Below are 12850 nucleotides of genomic sequence, written 5' to 3'. Positions count from 1 at the left end.
GCTTTTCCTTTCCCCATACGTTCGCTTATTGATATTATGGGAAAGGATAGGGCAGGAAGTTGGGCATAAGTGTACCGAGGGCATGCGAGGACTATTGACCCTTGGGGTATGGGTGCTTAAGGCCTAAATTTGCTTAAAAAACAAGCTGTCCAGTTTGGCTTCTTTATCGTTCGCGTAGTCGAAGGGAAAGAGCGAGAGATAGGCTTCCAATGGATCACCAGCGTACGCCGGCTGGACTGTAGCGGCGAGAATGGGTATTTGGGCATCGGTATGGGGTATTTGTGGGGTCCCAGGACCCCGGGAGAGGGAGACGCAGAGTTCCATTGCTTTGAAGAAGGGCGGATGGACAAGGTCCGTGAATTGGAAGTCTCTGTAGTGGCTGTAGCTCGCTCGGGTCGTGACCTAACAACAGGAAGATTTCGATTTGGCCGGCCTTCTCGCTTGGAGTTAATATTTTGATGTTTACCGGGGATAAAACTGATCCAGGAATATTATCGGTGGGTAGTTTCAGGGGTTAAGTGGGCATGACGATCTTCCTCTTGTCCTCTGCTTGAAACGTGACCCAAGTTGGAATCGTGGAATTCCTTAGCCTGCAGTGCTGGCAATAGGAACCTAGCACCCTTTTTTCGGTTGCATTTTTCACCTGCATGGAAAAGGTAGGTAATCTCGAGGATATATTATAAACCTGTTGCGTTGAGGTGTTCATTAGCGTACATTTTCCCCGGACCCATGCATCTTAATTTGGGGAGTGCATTTAGGACCCAGAGATCGGGGGTCCACGCGATTTCCTGCTTTGCGCTTGCGTTTTTTCTCTTTGTGATATCGTATTTGTTACCTTCAATAAAACGGTGGGGAATCTTGTTACGCACTGTATATATTGCATTGTGTCTGTCATGCAATGGGTATTTCGTTGTAATCATTCAGTACCTTAATTTTTTGTAACCTGTAAGCTGATAGTTTAGTTCTTTAATGCAATGCATTTTCCAGCCTAACCACGTAGCTTTAACCGTTATGTTTTATACCAGAGTAGTTTTCCGGCCCAGTTTTTGCATCGTGGTGTGATGTAATTCAGGCTACCTTTGAGGCTTATAGGCCAGGTAAAACAGTGCCCACGTGTAAGGAACTTTCCCGAAGACGTATCGGTGGAATTTGTATTATTTATAAAAAAAATAATTTTGCGATCTGTACTAACAATAGTGCAGGTTTTGGCGTGTGTGTTGTTTGTGTTTTTTAAGTAAGTACATTTTAAGACGAATTCCCGTCGTTAAAACGCTTGTTTGTTTCAACGATGTGTGTTTGTTATTGGGGAAAGATGGCGGCGTGCTACGACCGGCACTTGCTCCTAAAGAACCTTTCGGGTTTTTAATGTTTTTTTTTCATTTTTTAGTTTTTCTCTTTTTTTTACTTTTTTTTTGCATGATGCTAGGTACGTGGATGACAACTTTCCCAACCCATTACTAAAAAAAAAAAAAAGCTTAAGATCTAGTGGAGCTTATTATTTTGTTTGACTTTGTAATGTTAATTTTGAAGGTATGCGCAAATTCCATAGTGAAGATATTCTTGGAAAGCGATTAGTATTTAAAGGTTTTCCGAGTAAAATATTACTTTGTTCTTGAGTAAAATATTACTTTGTTCTCGTTAATGCTATGTCGTTTGTTGGTGATTGTCTTATGACGGGATTTTTCACGTATATAATTTTTGAAACTCGCCATGCTCATGTCATATATGGGTGGTTGATAGTAAATGCAAAATCTTCCAATATACATATGCGTTACGTTTAGCTTAAAATATTTGCTAGTAATGGCAAGCATAATACATATTATGTAATATGAGTTTTTTTTTTTTATTGAATTGGTCCTGCGTTTTCAGTTTTTGCCGAGAAAAGAAGTGCCGTTGCTCGCCTAAGCATCACTTTTGTTAACTCTTGCCATTTTGCTGTTGTACTTAGTACTAAGACAGTATTGTCGCGCTTATCTTTATCTTTGTTGATGCTACCAATATTTTTTTTTGTAATATTATGAGTTCTTTTATTTCACTCCGTTTTCCATTCCTTTTCCTTGACCTCAGAAAAGGTGGAGGATGATCGTAGAAAACGGATCAAAAGAAAGAAACAGAAGATTTCTTCGAAGGAGGGACTGAAATAAATCCGTTTCAGATATATCTTTATCGTTTTTCATGTGGTGCCAATTTTTTCGTATTTTTTTTTCCTAATTTACCTACTTGAAATCATTGATCCATTTTTACAATTTTTGTTGCTAACGATGTTTTGTCATGAATATTATTTCTAATGAAAGAAATACGTCCTTCTCTTGCTAATAAACTCTCACTTTCTTTTAATAGTGGAGCAAAGGTCCTTTAAATATACTCTGAGGACTATGAGTGGAGGAAGAGGGTGCGCAGATCAGGTGTTTTTAAAGGAATAAGCCGTTGGAAATGATTACGTTATTTGATTTTTTATGTAATTATTCCAGACTTTGCAGAATCCTTTCGGGTAAATTGATTGAGGAGAATGCAAACAAGGTTATAGTGGTAGGATCTCTCTGTATGCCTACATTCAGGTGTAAAATGTAGCCTTCCCCACCTCCCCCATTTCTTTCATACATACACACATTCATGAAATTACAATTTTCGAAGGAAGAGTGTCAACAGAAAACAAGCTTAGTAAAATACTAGTAGAAAGACCAGATAATTGGATAGACTGATAACAGATATTATATACATAGGGACAGTAACACTACAATCTAAAGTTAGGCCACAAACAGCCATGTAACTTCCAGAAAGACTGTTCAAGGGTAATGGATATAAAAGCTCTTGGCACTGGGCTGTTTGACAACGTGGCACCTCGGCAGCCTTTAAATATTGATTGTTTATGAAACGAGTAGTGTGTTGACGATCTGCTCTGAAGAGCAAGAGCCCGTGCTGACATAATTGAGTTTAATCTAGAACAAAAATGTGAATGGTACAAAGGCCCTAAAATCGTAGAAGGTTCCTCCTTAAGAAAAAAGAAAGAATGAGGTCTTAGGGGTGGTCCAAATCGTAACTGTCAGTTTCAAGAAGTGGAAAACCGGTACTTTTAGCTGTATTATCTAAAAGATAAAGAACCAAGGGGGTGCGTCATCAGGGTAGAACAATATACCTATTGTGGATTGAAAGATAGGGCGCATGTCAAGTATGACACCCTTATCCTGGAAGATGTTTGAAGATGTATTGCTATCAACATTAGTAGCAGTTTTCAGACAATATTATATGAGATTTATATCAGGTTATCCAAAAAATAAAGCTTGGAGTTAAAGGAGACAAAGTATTGACAAATATTTAGAATGATGAGCAACCCTACCAACCCACACATACTGTTGTGGATAGTGGTATGATACTAGATTGTATAATCTTAAAGTACTGTCAAATATTCAGCATCATTAGGCGTAGTCTTAGCAACCCCCACACACTGTTATGGACTGAAGTGTAAACACTGGATTGCCTAATCTATAAATTTTTGAATTTGGCTCTAGTTCAGCTTCATCTACACAACCCACTGGCTATACACTGTCCTGTGATCTTCTCCGAATTTCTGTAAACACTTCAAACCGTTCATTTTGTGTTACAGAGGAGCAGAGAGTGTGCATCTGCAACACAAAGTGCGTGGTTCGTATACTGTTTTATGGTATTTTCCAAACTAACAGTCGTGTTACTAGTAAGTGCATATCGCAGCAGAAATCTTGTAACACTTGTTGAACACCAAACCTGAGCGTTGTAATTTACCAAAAGTTGTGGACAAGAGTACATAGGTTCCAGTGCCTAGCTATTAAGTTTTATGTAAAAGGCCTGTATATTTAAAAAAGTAAGATGCAGCATAATCCATCATTAAATTGTCTTAGATATAACCACTCTGGTCTAAAAGGGCATCTGGAATACCAAATCGTTTCCTGTCAATATACTGCTTCAGGGAGCAAGTGCTTAGAAGCTCAAAAATATTTTGTTAATCCAAGTGATTATTTGTAGGATGAATATTTGTCAGTAGTTATTCATCAGTTTAATCCTCAAAGAAAGTGGTTCTCCTAATCCCAGCCTTGTATCTAGCTGGCTAAGATTTTTCAGTGTCTTCAGTCAAAGGTCAGTTTCATAATAAGTTGCCCTGGAGGACTTTTTTAACCTTAAAGGCACATGGACAGAAGACTGTTCAGTGTCACAAGCTGCATGAAGTTGGGGTTTCTTCTTATGGGTTATTTAGGCAATTGGCATCTGTATGAGGATATAGTAAATCTGTACAGATTTTTAACTTAGTCAACCAAAAGATAAGTCTGAGTTAACTAAGTCTTGCAGTTTGGTTTTTACTTTATAACTCTTTCCGAAAATCTGTAGGCCCTTGTTTATTCTGGATTGACTTCTAGTAAAATTTAGTAGTTCAACTAGGAACGGGCGTGGTGGCCTTAGTATAATGAAGCATTCTGCTTGTTAAAGCCAAACTACAGCATGAGAATCTCCAAACTACTTGATCATTGGTCCAGGTTCATTTTGGATTTTTCTTAAAACAAAACTAGATATACACCAGTCTTGATCCATTTTGTGGGATGGATGTAGTGGTTAGATTGTTACATGAATAGAACTTCCTTGTAGGAATATACTAGTTTACTGTGGTGTTCTGTAAAATGGCACAATTGTAATATGTGTTAATAAACTTAGGCATTGCCTTGATCAGTAACAGAAGCATTTGTCAAAGCAACTGATTTATTGAGATGTTCAGTAATATTATGCAATCAGAGGTGCCAATAAACTTCACCTTGGCTTGACAGTAGCAAAGGCATCTGTCAGACCTGCCTATTTATTTGGATGACCAGTGAGGATGTGAAGTAGTCAGAGTTGCTAATAAACTCAGACCTCTTGCACAGTGATAAATGCACCTATCAGAACTGATTTACTGAAATTTCTAGTGACATGGCACAATTATCAGAGATCCTAATAAACTCAGTGTCAAGAAATTGGCTTGTACAATGGCAGAAGCGTCTGCCAGAAATACTTATTAACTGAGATGTCTAGTACAGTAATAAGTTGCTATTGTCAGAGGTTACTGAGAATTTTAGTAACAACATCCAATTGTCAGAGGCGCTAATGAACAGTGGCAAAAGCATATTTCTAAACTAATTCAATTACATTACAAGATATTGGTATGGTCCTCTATCAATGGATATTGGTACGGTCCTGTATCAGTTGGATACAAGATTTGAAAGAATTCCTGAGCGTAACACTGAAGTCACCAGGGATATTGCAAGGTTTATAGATCAGAGTTACATTTATTTCGATGAGTAAAAAGTCATACCCTGCTCATGCTGAATGTTGCTGTGGTATACTGACTGAACAGTGCTGCCCTAAAATGGAAGACTACAGTATCTGCAAAAACACAAAACTGAGAAAAATGGTAGATACTGCAGCTTTCCCTTGCCTTACTTCTGATTTTGCAGATACTGCAAATGGGACCCCTAAATAATGCATTGAAGAATCATTCTGAAACTGCAGTAACTTGTGTGTTAGCGTTTCACTAGCTCAATAGGTGGCATATCTCAGTTTCGAAAATTTTGCGGATTCTGCAGTTTTCCATTCAGGGCAGAGTGGAGTATGCAGGCTACCATAGACTTTTCCGGCAATAAATCGTTTTGACAGGCTCATGAAGAACATGAGCCACCAAAACATTTGACTGGGGGCTTTGTGCTTAGTTGGCACTAGCTTTGAGCAACATTTATAAGGAGTATTTTGGATCGCAATTACTTTATAACATACTGAGGATACAAACATACCTAAGATATTGTGAGAGACACCTCAGATATTTAGAGTTTTAAAACATCATCTGAATAGAGTTCAGCTTGGAATATACTCTAGGGTTTAAAACTTCATCTGTACAAAGTTCAGCATGGAATACAGGGATATTAAAACAACATCTGTACAGGGTTCAGCATGGAATACAGGGTTTAAAACATCATCTGTACAGGGTTCAACATGGAATACAGGGATTAAAACATCATCTGTACAGGGTTCAGCATGGAATACAGGGATTAAAACATCATCTGTACAGGGTTCAGCATGGAATACAGTGATTAAATGGAATACAGGGATTAAAACATTATCTGTACAGGGTTTAGCATGGAATACAGAGATTAAAACATCATCTGTATAGGGTTCAGCATGGAATACAGGGATTAAAACGTCATCTGTACAGGGTTCAGTATGGAATACAGGGATTAAAACATCATCTGTACAGGGTTCAGTATGGAATACAGGGATTAAAACATCATCTTTACAGGGTTCAGTATGGAATACAGGGAACACTACGTGTTAGGACTAGTACAGTATTCTGTGAATAAAATTATGATCAGTAGAAACCCAGCAAGTATGGGGAACCAGAATTTTTTTGTGAAATGATGCTAAGAAGAGAAATTTAGTACTCGATTTGACAAACCGAATTCATTATGATCCTCTTGACAACTTCAAGCTGAAATGGAAGCAGGTAATAAAATGACCTCGTCGGATATTCATCCAGCACGACATTGCAATCAAATGTCCTGTAAGTTTCTTAGAATACATATACAAATATTTACACGTGTTATTTTCTTTTTATATAGAAAGCGTAAAATTGTTGGTTTTGTCACTTCTCTTTGCACATGTCGAATATACAGACCATTTTTTTTACAAGAAGAAATAAGCGCCATTTTCACATGATTTAGAAAGTTAGGATACCTCAGTTATTAGCCTGAAAATCTTTAATTATTTCCTATCAGAAAGAAAAGAAAAATGTATAAAGTGCATGAAATTATGTAGCCTTATGCAGAAGTAATGGAAGATTATCTTTGTGAAAAAGCTAGGTGTTTTTGCGTATTTTAGTTATAACGTCCAGTAGGTGGAAAATTATGAATAATTCATGCAATTTTTTTTTAACAAGAATGATGAAAGGTGGTTCTTTGTCCCTTGCTTACAGAGTGAAAATATCTGCTTTTAGTTATACATGTAGGGTCGTAGAACATTGTTAACATGAGTAAGGAATAAAGAGGGATAATGTTGATAATGTTTTTTTTTCCGCATATCCATAAGTATCGACATTGTTGATTGACAAGAGTGAAATGTTATAAGGTGAATGATATAAACGAAAGGAAACAGAAATTGCTCTCGTAAAGTCAGTACCTGATTGGAGTTTGATGTTTTAAAAGAGTAATTAAAGTGTTCTTAGGTTAACGATGATTTTGCAGTGTCTCGATTTTAAACGAATAGCCGTTTTATTGTTAGTTGCACTCTTTTCTTCTTGTCTTAGGTGCTTACTTTACTCTCATTGTATAATAAGTAGAGTGTTCTTTGGAAGCTTGAATTTCAAGTTAGTGGTCCCTGTAGGTTTGTTCCATGTGAATTAGGGTTTATCTTCTGGAAAATAATAATAGTAATAGTGTTATCTATTATTATTATTATTATTATTATTATTATTATTATTATTATTATTATTATTATTGTTATTATTATTATTATTATTATTATTATTATTATTATTATTATTGTTATTATTATTATTATTATTATTATTATTATTATTATTATTATTAGAGGATTGTTATTATTATTATTATTATTATTATTAACGTGTAGAGAGGACTTTCTACAAATTGAATGCCGTAGAAACAGCCTTTATTTTCATCAGTCATGCGCAGCATGATGAACAGGAAGCGATGTTGAATTCTGCTGACAACTGACTGTATATATAACGGGCAATTCCAATATTATGATACTTTGCTTGGCTGCCATTTCAGAAATTAGGCCTTTTGAGAATAACTCTCTTAAATTGAATGGTAATTGTGGAGCCCAGCTTAGCTGAAGCTAGATTGATAAGTATGAAGCACAGCCTAGCATGGGTTAGAAATTATAAAGAAGTATTGATTGTAGTGGGGTATCTGAAAGTTCAAGTGTAGATTGCTGTATAGTTTTTAACTTTTTTTTTTTTTTTAAAAGGCCAGACTCTGAAGCCATCTCATAAGCTTTGGGACATATATATATATATATATATATATATATATATATATATATATATATATATAATGTATATATGTATATACTGTATATATATATATAAATATATATATATATATATATAAATATATATATATATATAAAATATATATATATATATATATATATATATATATATATATATATATATATATATATATATATATATACTGTATATATAAAGATAAAGATAAAGATGAAAGTAACACAGTACCCTGTGATCTAGGAACGAAAAATCCCACCGTTATCAATTTCTCCTCAGTGGGTGGAAGTATTTATGCTGCTTTTGTGGCAAGTGGGTCACCCACTATCTCAGAGTCTGTATCCTCTTACTAAATAACTCGTGTTTACAAACAGAAGGATGTACCATATCCTCCGTACCGTGACTTTTGCGGCGCGAAGGTGCAGTTGGGCACGCTTTTATTTTTCCTGAAGGTTTTTCAGTCTAGCTGGACACAGCCATTCTCTCTGCGCATGCGCGCACGAACTCTTGACTTCCTAAGTACTATATTTATCTATTTTTACGTGTATTTAAATGCAAGTAAAAATTCGGATTCTCAAAATGAAACCTTTAATTGTATATCGAAATTTGTGAATAGGCCGTTGGCCAACACCGACATCGCCCGCTGCGTGAAAAAAGACGAGGCGAATTTAAAAAGTGAATCCGGCGATAATACAAACGGCAAAAATAAACTGATTAAACCTATGGAGAGAGAAAAATCGAGCGGTGTCGCCACTTCCGCCCCGAAAGACAAAACCGCGGCGAAAGAAAAACCTTCGGTAAAATCGAAAGCCTATTGCTGCTCCGTCCTTTGATCTGACCGATTTATCAAAGGCTGGAAATTAATTAGGTCGACTTTTGCCTTCGCCGCCTCAATTATTTATATTTATTTATCCGTTTCTCTTTTTTTCCTCTCTCGGTGATTGACGTGTGAAATCATCATCACTCCATGACATAAATAGTGATATTTAAGCGAATGTTTTTCGGTTGGTTTCGGCTGTGACGTCATGCCGAATGGAGGAGATGCGTCGCTCGATTTGCTTTGTAAAGACGGGTTCCTTCGTTATTGTTCACCAAAGTAGTATGTACAAGGCCTAACCAAAACAGTTAGTTATTTTTTGTAGGTTGGGTAGAGGATGGTTGTTGTGAAGGGGGGTTGCTATATGTATGACGATGGTTATTGAATGGATAATGATTATTTATGTTATCATTTGTACGTATGTTTTAAAGGCATTGGCTGTGCATTAACAATAAATTTATTTTGTGTAGGACTTAAAAAAAATGTTGAATTTATTAATGTGGAGAAGAAATTACGATTAGTATTCCTCTTGCATCAGGAAATAGCCCTTGTTAGCAAGGGTGCATGCTTGTATGTATAAATGTACATACTCCCAAAAATGTGTAGTAGTATATACCTGCGAAAGTCTGACATTCCCATAAACGCCAAAAAAAAAAAAATTCTTGTCGAAGTATATCATATCCACCTGTAAGTAGAATATGAATCAGATAACAGTTCTGCTGAGTATAGTTGTTAAAGATATTTGAAAATTATAGGTGATTCCATCTTTGAAATATATGCTATATCTTTGGAGATAGTAAATAGTTGAGATGATCATTTATTCCTGAATCATAGGTGGTACATATTGGTATAACCACTGAAGTGACAAATCGTAATTTTGAACACTTTTTCAAGGCCATAAATTATTATTATATATATAAATATATATATATATATATATATATATATATATATATATATATATATATATATATATATATTATATTATATTGTATATATACATATACATAAATTTATATATATATAATTTATATATATCTGTATATATACGCATAGGTATATATATGTATGTATATACATGCATACATACATCCATACGCACACACTATAATGCCTGTGTGAATAAATGAAACATCTTCAATTTAACCATATGTCAAAGCAGTTAAATAACAATTAGCAGGGTTGGACGAAGTCATGTATTTTTTTTTTATTATTTTTCTGATATGCTGACTGTATTTATTTGTTTATTCACTCATTTATCGGAAAAATGCAAGGTAACTCGCCTCTCTCATTGTTACATAATTAAATTTTGGAAGTTGCAGTCCACCATTATCGTTATTGTGTTCAACAAGCTATTCGTATTTTTTAAAATCCACCTTATATCATTAAAGAATAACAAGAAAACCCAACAGAGGGACAACAAAAGCTTGACAGGCGGTAGTCGCGTGGGCGGAACGGACGACAATAACCGAATGGGCGTGCACGCCCAAAGATAAGCTGGAGAACTCCACGGGCGGCTCAGCGACTACGGAATCCCCTATTGTATAACCGGGACAATGTTTAGGAGACATTATTGTTGTCGTTGTTTTTCTTCTTCTTGTTGTTGTCTATGGCCATACCACGAGTGGTTGTTTTTAAATGGGCTACTGCCGTCTCATTATTGGCTGGCTGGCTGTTCGATAGCTCAGGTGAGTTGCTCAGGTGTTGTTACACACTGTTTGAAGGTTCGGTCTATTATTAAAATCATCTGTGTATTTTGAGTTTGGTCTTGAGAATTATTTTGAGATGGGTTATTCACATACACAGTTTCGATTATTTTTTATGTTACTGAAATTTTTCTCCAGCTTTTCAAGGAGGTTTTTATATTTTTCCAGACCGTTTACTTACTGTAAGTGCACAGTGCTTCTGTTTGAATCTGCTTTTATAATTGTGTAAACTAGATTTTTTTTTGCAGATGGTTTAATTAGCAGTTAATGTGGAACGTCTTGTTTTTGTGTGAACGGTGAATACTTTTTTTTTTTTTTTTTTTTTTTTTTGCACTGAAATAGATCAATTCGTGTGAGAGGTGAAGACAAACCTATATCGTTCATTGATTTTAGATTGGGTGTTTCTACAATGTGCCGAAGGTGTGCTGTATATGGTTGTTATTTCTGGAAGGACTGACGTTAAATATATGAATGACCTCTTAGGTCCCAGCGCTTGGCCTTTGGCCTAAACACTATATTCCATTAAATATGGAAATACTTTAGGTTTATTTTTTATTTTTTAATTACAAAATAAAAACGTGACGTGCAAAATAACAAGATCAAACTGGAATAATTTAATTTCAGTTTTTCGGTCTTATTTTGCCTCTTACAATTTTTTTTTCTGTTTTGTAAATGTTTAATTCAAATATATAAACTATTGTTTATATATAATTGCGGTCCATTCAGAAATAATTAGGAAATACATATAGTACTGCATTGATTAGAGTCATATTGTAACCCTTTGTATAGAAAGTTTGTGTTAAAACATTTTTGTAACTGGTAATTGACTTTTAAGAATTTTAATACATTAGTATACGTCTTGCATTTTTGCATGCCTGCACGAAAATGCACGACCACAGCCAAAGTGCAGTAAAATTTGATCTCTAATTGTACTTCATTATACATAATGTTGTGTACGGGTACTCATATGTTGTGTATGAAAAATGAGGTAATTGTATTTGGAAATCTTAGCTGCATATTGAACTTTGTGATTATTTAATATTTGCATCGTCTATCCATAAATGCAGTGTATATATATATATATATATATATATATATATATATATATATATATATATATATATATATATATATTGAACTTATGATTGTTTAAAATTTGCATCGTCTGTCCATAAATGCAGTTTTATATATATGCATATACATATACTATATATTATATATATATATAAATAGATATGTATATGTGTGTGTATATTTATTTATTTATTTGCTTATTTGTTTAATTGTTTTTGTTTATTGTCAGATTATGAGCTGCCCTTGTCTCGAAATCATTATTAGCTGATATTAACAGTTATATCAGAATTTTACCTAATGATACTTTACCATACTTTTGTGCTTAAAAATAGAGGTATAAAATGTGCGCTGCTTTACCATACTTTTGTGCTAAAGAATAGAGGTATAAAATGTCCGCTACTTACAAAATTGCCTTTGCACGAAGAATAAACCGATTACTCGTAAAGAAAAGGTGTCAGTGCCCCTCGTGAACATTTTCCTAACGTCTTCTGTTGTATTATTGAGGAGAAAGAAAACGCGACTTCAGTGCCTGAATTCTTATGGGTAACTCCCCAAAACCTCGCCTTCCTTCTTTAACCTAATTAATATTATATTTCCCGCATCTGAGTTAGGCCGAGTTATTGGAACGGCCTTGTTCATACATCTTCAGAATTATTTTGATTTGATTAAGATAATCTGTGTTGTTTATGCTTTATACTTTTGCAAATAAGTGATAATTTGATTTTTTTTATTAAGATAATCTGTTGTTTGATGCTTTATACTTTTGCAAATAAGTGATAATTTTATTTTTTGATTAAGATAATCTGTTGTTTATGCTTTATACTTTTGCAAATAAATGATAATTTTATTTTTTTATTAAGGTAATCTGTTGTTTGTGCTTTATACTTTTGCAAATAAGTGATAAATTTATTTTTTTTTACGTTTCCCTTGTGAAGTGGTGACTTAGTGACTTATAAAATATAAAAAAATAATCCCGTTTACGTATGTAATGGCATTACTGACTGTAACGAGAAAATAGTCTATAATACCGTGAGATTTTTATCAACTTCGGAATCACGTGTACAGTATCGTATTTAATGAAAGTGATATGACATATTTATGAATATACTGTTCATTCATTTTGAAGTCCATGAGATTGGTAGCATGTAATAATGATAATAAAATAGTTATAATAATTGTAAATATATTTATAGAAATATTACGTGGGCTTTTTATCCATTTTAGAATCATGTA

General features: G+C 34.4%; 1 protein-coding gene across 18 annotated transcripts in view; it reads left to right on the top strand.

Moving 5' to 3' along the window:
- Mef2 (myocyte enhancer factor 2) overlaps window positions 1-12850 on the top strand; it is a 790604-nt gene that overhangs the window by 363403 nt on the left and 414351 nt on the right. Inside the window, exon 1 of one of the 18 annotated variants that reach the window (XM_067106414.1) lies at window positions 518-656. The exons of 16 other annotated variants lie outside the window; for them this stretch is intronic. The gene's annotated coding sequence lies outside the window, so the exon portion shown is untranslated. Of the gene's footprint in view, window positions 1-517; window positions 657-12850 lie in introns of those variants that run through there. One more of the 18 variants, XM_067106412.1, reaches the window with a different exon arrangement.

This window comes from Macrobrachium rosenbergii, chromosome 7 (genome assembly GCF_040412425.1).
Source record: "Macrobrachium rosenbergii isolate ZJJX-2024 chromosome 7, ASM4041242v1, whole genome shotgun sequence".
In the NCBI taxonomy this organism is placed as follows: domain Eukaryota; kingdom Metazoa; phylum Arthropoda; class Malacostraca; order Decapoda; family Palaemonidae; genus Macrobrachium; species Macrobrachium rosenbergii.
This window is presented reverse-complemented; position numbering and strand designations above follow the sequence as displayed.